The following is an 8,081-nucleotide window of genomic DNA, read 5'->3' on the forward strand; positions in this document are numbered from 1 at the left end:
GCACATGTGCAGCAAAAATACTTGAAAGCTCACAAACTTCTACTGCACATCATAAGGTCATTTGTGTTTTTTGGTTTGCAAGGGTGCTTTTGGAAAGAAACAGTGCCTTTCTCTGCCTTCTGAAAAGAAGAGATATGCACCATCATACACGTGGAATTAGGACACTTAGCCTGGATGCAAGCCTAATTTTAGTTTTTGTATACTCTTGGGAGGGATTAAACCCACATCTCTGACCTCCATGTAAGGTACCCCAGCTACCACTACTGAAAGGTGAAGCCATGCCTTCATTCAGGAAGGAATTTGAAATTCACAAGGTGAGAACTCACTTCTCCTGCTGCCAAATAATGATTCAGGAACTCATCTGGACTGTGGGGAAAAAAAAAAAAAAAAAAAAAAAAAAAAAAGAAAGTTGATTTTGGTGTACACTCTACCAACAGCCGATGTATTTTACACAGTGCCTGGTTAATGTAAAATAGGCCAAGGAAGAGACAGGTTTCAGGTCTCTCCTTCTCTACATCTACTTAGCAGAGAAAGCAACCATGCAAATTCACTCTCCCTAGCCTATCAATTGTTGAGGTCTCTTTTGCAGAATAAAACACCAACAGAAAATAAAGAGCACACAGAATAAAGTATATATGTCAGGACTTTCCTCAGACAGAAGAAAGAACCCTAATCTAGGTTTTACATTTATGTAGCCATTGCTTTAACACTTCATTTCTGTATGAAAACATCACTGGAAAGAACCCGATGAGAATGGTTCTTCCACAGCTTTTGACACTGATCCTCAGCCTCTTTGCACATATTTAATACAGCAGTGAAATGCAAATCTTCAGTGAGGCAGCTGACGACCTCACGGATGGCTGTTACAGCTATAAAATGGGATTGGGGCCAAAGTGTGATGTGATCTTGCAACTGTAGCCAGCAGGACGGTGCCCCATGGAGTGTTAGCTTCCGAAAGCAGGTTAGAGAAGCCTAAATCTGTTTTCACTTACAATGGGAGCCTATTTGTTTACTTTCTTCCCATTCATCTTTTACTTCTTCCTAGATCCTCATATATGAAGGAGGCCCAAACGTGGCCTTACTGTTTTTGTATTATTTTGCAGATCCTGGCATTTCTTACAAGACGCTTCATCTGACTGTGTTCTTAGGTTTGGATAATCTTCACTTTAAATATTTAACTCAGGATCATTTTCCATTTTTAGAAATAAAAATAAGACTAAATTGTCCAGAGATGACAAAGGTCCAGATCGTGCCTTTTGTATGGATTTGTGGCATATTCTCAGTCTTAAAAGCAAACAAACAAAAATTAGCAGACTATAAATTTGTGTCAGTTTGTGGCTCACTCCATCTGCATTATTAACTAGGCATCTTGTGTCTATATAAATAAATCTTAATTGTCAATCAGACAGTTCTGCACTGTAATGTTCATCCAACTGGTCCTCCTCCTTGCTCACCAAAGCCCAGAACTCGTGTAACATTCAGGTCACTTCAGTTTTCCTCAGAAATTTCCGGTTGCTCTGACTCATAACACCACCTACTGGACAATTATGACCTAAATGCCACTAAAAATGCTTTTAATCTGTGCACTGGCCTGTGTACACTGGTAATAAATTCATACCTGCCTTGGTCACAAACTAACATCAGTTATGTTAGTTATGTTCACATTGGTGATGTCATTTATGTCTCCGTGTCAGTGAATAAATACTTGTAAAGGATTAGAATAAATTCTGTTGCGTTGTAAACCAAAGGAATATTTCCAGTAAATAATAGACTAACATTTCATTTCTGATATTTTAAAAGATCAGCAGCCTGATGCTGTTTCAGCCGAGCTCTGTGTCTTAATGTATGATTTCTTCCCACCAGCTAAGAGCATGGCATCTCCTTATTTCAGTTGGGGAAGTACTTGGGAGAAAAATATGGCTTGTTTTTAGCCTTTCAGGAAATACTATCTTGTTGTGAACAAAAGGCAGTGGTGTTAGTATGGGATAATCAGAGTTACTCGTGTAGCCTGTTATAAAATCCTGATGTGGCTGAATATTATAAGGCATGTTCAACATACATTAGAGACAAGAGGAGGAATTGCTGAAAGCGTTAATCATTTTTGCCAGAAGTGCTATATACCAACATTGTACCATCTAGGAAGTAGGTCCTACTTTTAAAAGCTCATGAGTACATTATGATGCAAAAGATTATTACACCAGTTATTACATCCTTCAAATGGTACAATAACACCTTTCCCAGAAATCCAGACTGAACCAGCCACTTTGCTCTTTACCCTCCTGAAAAACTTTCATTTACGTGGGAAAACACTGTTGAATAAAGATTGGTAGCTAGTGAGTGCTATCAAAGCTCAACATACTCTTGACTTCTTCTGCATTACATACTTTATACACTCTGGGATCACATGGGGACTTGTGGAGATTGCTCTGACACTGATTAGGAGTATAGCTGCTGCACTTCCTCCAGCAAATAGCTAGATTTTGCTGAATCAGATAAGATGGTATGCAGAAAGGGACATTAGGGGGACTTAATCTTCTTTACCTTGCTTGAACAATTATTGTGATAGTCTGAGCACTCTTAACAAAAGTAATGAGATGTCATTACAAGTGCTAATAGATTTCAACACACTGTGCAATGCAGTAAATCATCACCTTATTCTCAATATACATAGTACTATTACTTGTAAGGCTCAACAGTTCTTTCCTAGACTACATGCTGAAGCATTACGGTTCAATGATTTACAAAGGTACATAAGAGCAATCTGTTGCTTTTAATGTGCTTTAGTAAGTATTAAAGAATTACATTTTTTAAAAGCCTATTGCAGGAAAATATATAAGTATCATATTTCCTGAGTGACATTGAGAACTTTTTATTCTCCCATCACCTACAATTAAAGAGTCAGATACACATATATCTTTGCTTTTATATGTAGAATAACAATGAAAGATAATAAATGTCTTGATCTTCATTTTCAGAAATCCTCATTTTGGACACTTAATTTTTCAGACATCTGTATCTAAGTCTCTATGGAGAAGACTTTGAGAGGTGACGAATATATGCATTGTCAGACTCTTCAGTAGTAATGGAGGGGAAATTAGTCAAATAAAAATGATAGAGTGTTCTTTTTAAACATGTGTTGTTACAAACGTGTTGTGTTGTTACAAAAAGAAAAGATTTGTTTAAGTCATATTATAAAAACCAAGTCTGTATATTCAAGACTTGAATCTAAATGGAAATAAGGTTAGTCACGGTTTGGCCAGAAGTTACCTGTATTTTTTTTTTCTTGATGCAAAAGATTTTCCTTTTTCCTCTTGGCAACATTCAGAATATAGTAGGCCTAACGTTTATGGCAAAGAGTTATGTTAATTGCTTAGGATGAATAACATACTTTAGATAAAGACATGCAATTCTTTAATTCCAATACCTTTGGCTATGTTCCAGGAATTAATTATGTTAACTTCAAGGCTAATTTTGAAATTTTCCATAAATTAAATCTTTGGAAAATTCCACAAAAATTCATTTTTTTATTTTTATTTTTTTTCCTAATAAATACTATTGGCAAATCTCAAGAAATTCAAAAGTTTTCTGTATGGGTACTTGAAAGGAATTTTTAATAACAAAAACTATGGAATTCTTTTCTTATCTCTAAAGCAATCAAGTAGAACAAATTAATGGAATAACTTCAGAGTATGTATTACTCACTGGGTGATACAGTACCAGACAGTCCATGGCTCCTAAAATAATTATCAAGCTTTTATTATGTTATTACCACCAACTGCACTGGTAAACATATCACGTGATTTAAGAAAAAATGCCATGGAGTAAAGCAGAAAATGTTGGATAATGTTAGAAGTATGTGTACTCTAGGTTGAAGTCTTGTTTCATTTAGGTCAAAGACAAAAGATCGTGCTGATTTCAATAGTCTTAGTCAGACGTTAGAAATATTTTGCTAAAGTCACTCTGCCTGATAAAGCTTCAGGTTTATTTTTAGTCATGCTGCAGAATCAGTAATTAGAACAAGGCAGTGATAAGTTCTTGTTCTGATACTCTCGATGTTGTTCCCATCTGCACATACTCGCCTGTGCAGACTGCATAACTTCAGAGAGCATATTCTCAGAAAATACTCCTTGTTTCTTCAAAGTTATCTTCCTAAGAGGTGACATGATCTTAGTGTTGCACAGCCATCCTGAGCTGCAGTTTTACAGCATTTCAGCAGTGACATACTGGGCATAAGCATTGATCGTCTTCTGTGACAGTTATTCAAATACATAGACTAGTGACTGATGTAAAATAGGATAACACAATCAGGAGCTGGATGTGAATATGTTCATTTAAGCTCAATGTAGCTACTGTTCATGGTGGTGGAACTAGGTGTTTCTGTTTTTCTAACAGCAGCACTTACAGGCTCATCAAATAAACCAACCCCGAGGAGGGGAAAGGCACTGCTTCAATTTCTATAAAGCCTTATGCTAACACAGACTTTTGACTACGTGTGAAAAAAAAGATTTTCTCTTATCAAAGCAGTTTACTTACCACAAGATGGCACTGTTTTTTATTTCTTTATTTTCAGCTAGTACTGTCCACAGTCCTCTTGTGTTTCATCACCTTATCTACAAAGAGCAAATGATCAGATCTCAATGGTATTTAACACACATTTGTTTCATATATGTGTTTGTTTAGACCATCTGTTTTATTTATACTAGATTTGAAAAATGTGGGATAGTGGCTTGCAATGTTCATTGCTTAAAAATATTATTTTTCTTTTCAGAGTATAAAATTTTTCACAGCCCACCACTTCACTTTTGAATTTTCAGACTCAGCTTACTTTGGGTCCACTAATTAAAAAATTGGTTCAGATGTGAGGCTACTCCAGAGATTCTTCTAAATTCAGAAACCTTGGTAAGGATTTGGATGGACAGGATTTGAGTTTTGAATTCATAGAGAGTAAGGTAAGTGGCACAAAAATTTCTGGACAGCATTTCACACAGTTCTACTATAATAATGCCTCTTTCATTGTGTATCTGAATATAGCTTATATTAAATAAACCTGTTATTTTTATTTAATATAAGTAATGTCTAATTAGTTATATATTTAATATATATAACATAATATTTAATATATATAACATAACCAATATAAATAACTAATGGTATTGAGTAGGTGTTACTAAAGATTTCCGTAACAGACTTGTAATGCCTGCAAGGACAGGGGAATTTACAGAAAAACATAATTTACGTAAATAAAGAAAAACTTCCAGTAGTTGAAATAGGAGATGGTAAAACTGTTTTTTACATTAATATGCATTCAAAGTATTTCCAGTTATTCTATTTATCTGAATTTATCAAGATTTTGTAAGCATAGGAGACTTGCAAATAAGTTATCCCAGGACATGATTTCTGCAGAATTCAGACCCTAAGAAAGCTTACTAAACAACTATTCTTTGAGTGAAAAAGTTGGTTTTGTGCTTCTCTTGAGAATCTGAAGTAGTGACTTGCTGTAAGCAGTGAAGACACCTCCTTCTACAGTAACCCCAGAAAGCATCCAGTGTTTGCTTTCTCTTTTGTGAAAGAACATCTGTTGTGAGTGGTATGAGCTATCTTCTGGGTCTGACCCACCTCTAGTTACTCTTTTAATAACCCAAGTCAGTATGCACAGTAAGTAGGACATGCATGGGTCTCCTTTCCACATAATGGATAGGCAGCAGTAACCTTGCATCTGCTCTTGTGTTAGTCTGTCACTCACAATCAGGGGTTACTTGATGCCTAAAATAATTCCTCCCCTGACAACTAATTCATCTGGGAAGAAAAAAGACTCCATCCAGATGGTGGGAATCTCACAGGCTTCTACCTTTTTTTTTTTTTTTTTTTTTTTTTTTTTTAATGGCAAAGTCTTTTTTTTTAATAATAGACACTCTATACGTTATATAACATTCTTGGAGCTGTCATGTTTATTATCAGCCTTTAGATATATATTAGGCATTCAGAAAATAAGCCCTTCCCTGACCTGGTAGAATACTTCTCTAAAAATGTGGGCTGCTAAAACCCTTTACAAAAGTTAAGCCCTAATAACAAATATTATATCTTTATCTAGATGTACAAATTCAAGACAGAGAAGGATGGTATAGTGTGGAAGGACAAACATTTTTTCACTTAATGCAGTGTCATTTTGCTGAGGTTGTTGGTGAGTGTCACCATCTGCAGACTGCTTGGTGGACCATACACAAAGTAGTGATTTCAGTCCAGCATTTAGCAGGTGTCCTTATGATAAAGCATACCACTCTTGGAAATACAGAATGACTGCAATTTGTAACTGAGGAAAGGAAGACATAATATTTGTGAAAAGAGGCCTAATTTTCCCACCTAAAGAACTAAGCTTAGCACATCAGTCTTCAAGAAACATCTGTTATGCCTGTTGAGAAAGCTTACACAGTCTCACCCTGCAAGGGGGGTATGTCAGTGTAATTGATTTTCTTTTGTTCTGTTATAGAAGTGGAAGACATCAGCCAGCATGACAGTTACAATACTGTTTTTCATAAATTGAAGTTTCTATCCTGGAGAGGATCAGACTCTCCTAAGAAACTCAACTATTGTGACTTTTGAAAAATGAGCTTTTTGACCCTGTGATTGGAGAAAGAGCTTGGAGAAAGATTCAAAAGCTCAGAGGTCAAAAGGCAAACAGAAAGGTATCTACATTTGCCATCGAAAAGCTGTATTTGGGGAAGAAATGTATTAGCTGCATATCTGAGGCTGTAACTACTGGTATGATATATCAACCTGCTCCCTCTTGAGAGCAAGAAGCATACAAATAGTGATCATATAACACTGATCTGTATTAGTAGGAATACTAAGTACCTCGCTTTTGTCAATGAAATCAATGTAAATTAACACTGGGCAGGAGTTGGATTTTTATTTCCTTTAGCATAGTGCAATATGAAACACCAAACAAACAAACAAACAAACAAAAAAACAATTGGGCTTTCTATCTTTCTATATTTCTGAAAATAAGCACCAGCTTTCAGTGACAGGCCTGCACAGGCCGGGAGCCCAGGTCTTCCAGCCCAGGAGCCCAGGCCTCCCAGCCCCACCATGCCACCATGCAGCTAACTCACTCTGGCTCTGTGCCCTGTCTCAGCCCCAGGACCGATGGCCATCCCATCAGATGGGTCCAGGCCCCAAAAGCTTGTGTGGCTTTTTGCCTTGCTGCGATCTCCAGCACGAAAGCCAGTCACCTCTGAGTTTTTGCAGCTTTGTGGCAAGTCCAAAGCTGACTGTGTTGCCACTGGGTATCCCTTACCATTCTGTGATGAGCAAATGGGTGTAGTGATAGACCAATAGCAATGATCTTGTGGTGAAATCACTTACAATGCTAATGACACCATCCTTAGCTCTTTACTGAGTTCCTTTTTGATGGATGATGATCTGAGGGGCGTAGGCTACATTTTGAGAACATGGCTGCCTCTTCACTGCCCACCCCTGGGTGTGCAGGCCCTTCAGCCAAGCTGATGGTGCCTCAGGGAAAACATATTTAAGAAAGGGCAAAAACACTAAACAGACAGAGAAAGAGGGAAAAAATAGAAACAATAGGGCAAAGGACAAAGTCAGAGAAGGAGGAGGAGAAGGAAGGGCTCCATGGCAGAGCACGGGCCTGCAGTCCATGGAGAGGCCTATGGTGGAGCAGGGGAAAGCCATGAGGAGGAAGGAGCGGTGGAGAGGAGCGGTTATGGACCCACCACAACCTTCATTTCCTGGTAGAGAAGTTGGGAATGAAGGAGTGAAGCCTGGGAAAGGGTGTGGGGAAAAGGCATGGTTCAATATTTATCTTTGTTTCTCAAATAAAGCCAAAGATTTTTCCATTGTCAATAAATTAAAATAATTTTCCCCAAGTCGAGTCTGTATTGCCCGTGACAGTAACTAGTGAGCAACCTCCCTCTCTTTATCTCTGCCTTCAAGCTTTTTCATCGTATTTTCTCCCCGTCTGTTCTGCTGAAGAAGGGGAGTGAGAGGGGGGCTGGTTGGGCCTCTGGCTGCTAGCAACCCACTGCATACATATGCATCATAGAGCCGCATACTCAAAAGAGTTT

The 8,081-nt window shown here is 37.6% G+C and overlaps 1 long non-coding RNA gene across 1 annotated transcript; it reads left to right on the forward strand.

Moving 5' to 3' along the window:
- Positions 1–924: 924 nt before the first annotated feature.
- Positions 925–6,931, forward strand: LOC118168405. Its single transcript, XR_004751533.1, has 3 exons — positions 925–961; positions 4,892–4,949; positions 6,488–6,931. It is a non-coding gene; the product is annotated as an uncharacterized LOC118168405 (long non-coding RNA).
- Positions 6,932–8,081: the final 1,150 nt, after the last annotated feature.

Source organism: Oxyura jamaicensis, chromosome 5, assembly GCF_011077185.1.
Source record: "Oxyura jamaicensis isolate SHBP4307 breed ruddy duck chromosome 5, BPBGC_Ojam_1.0, whole genome shotgun sequence".
Lineage (NCBI taxonomy): Eukaryota > Metazoa > Chordata > Aves > Anseriformes > Anatidae > Oxyura > Oxyura jamaicensis.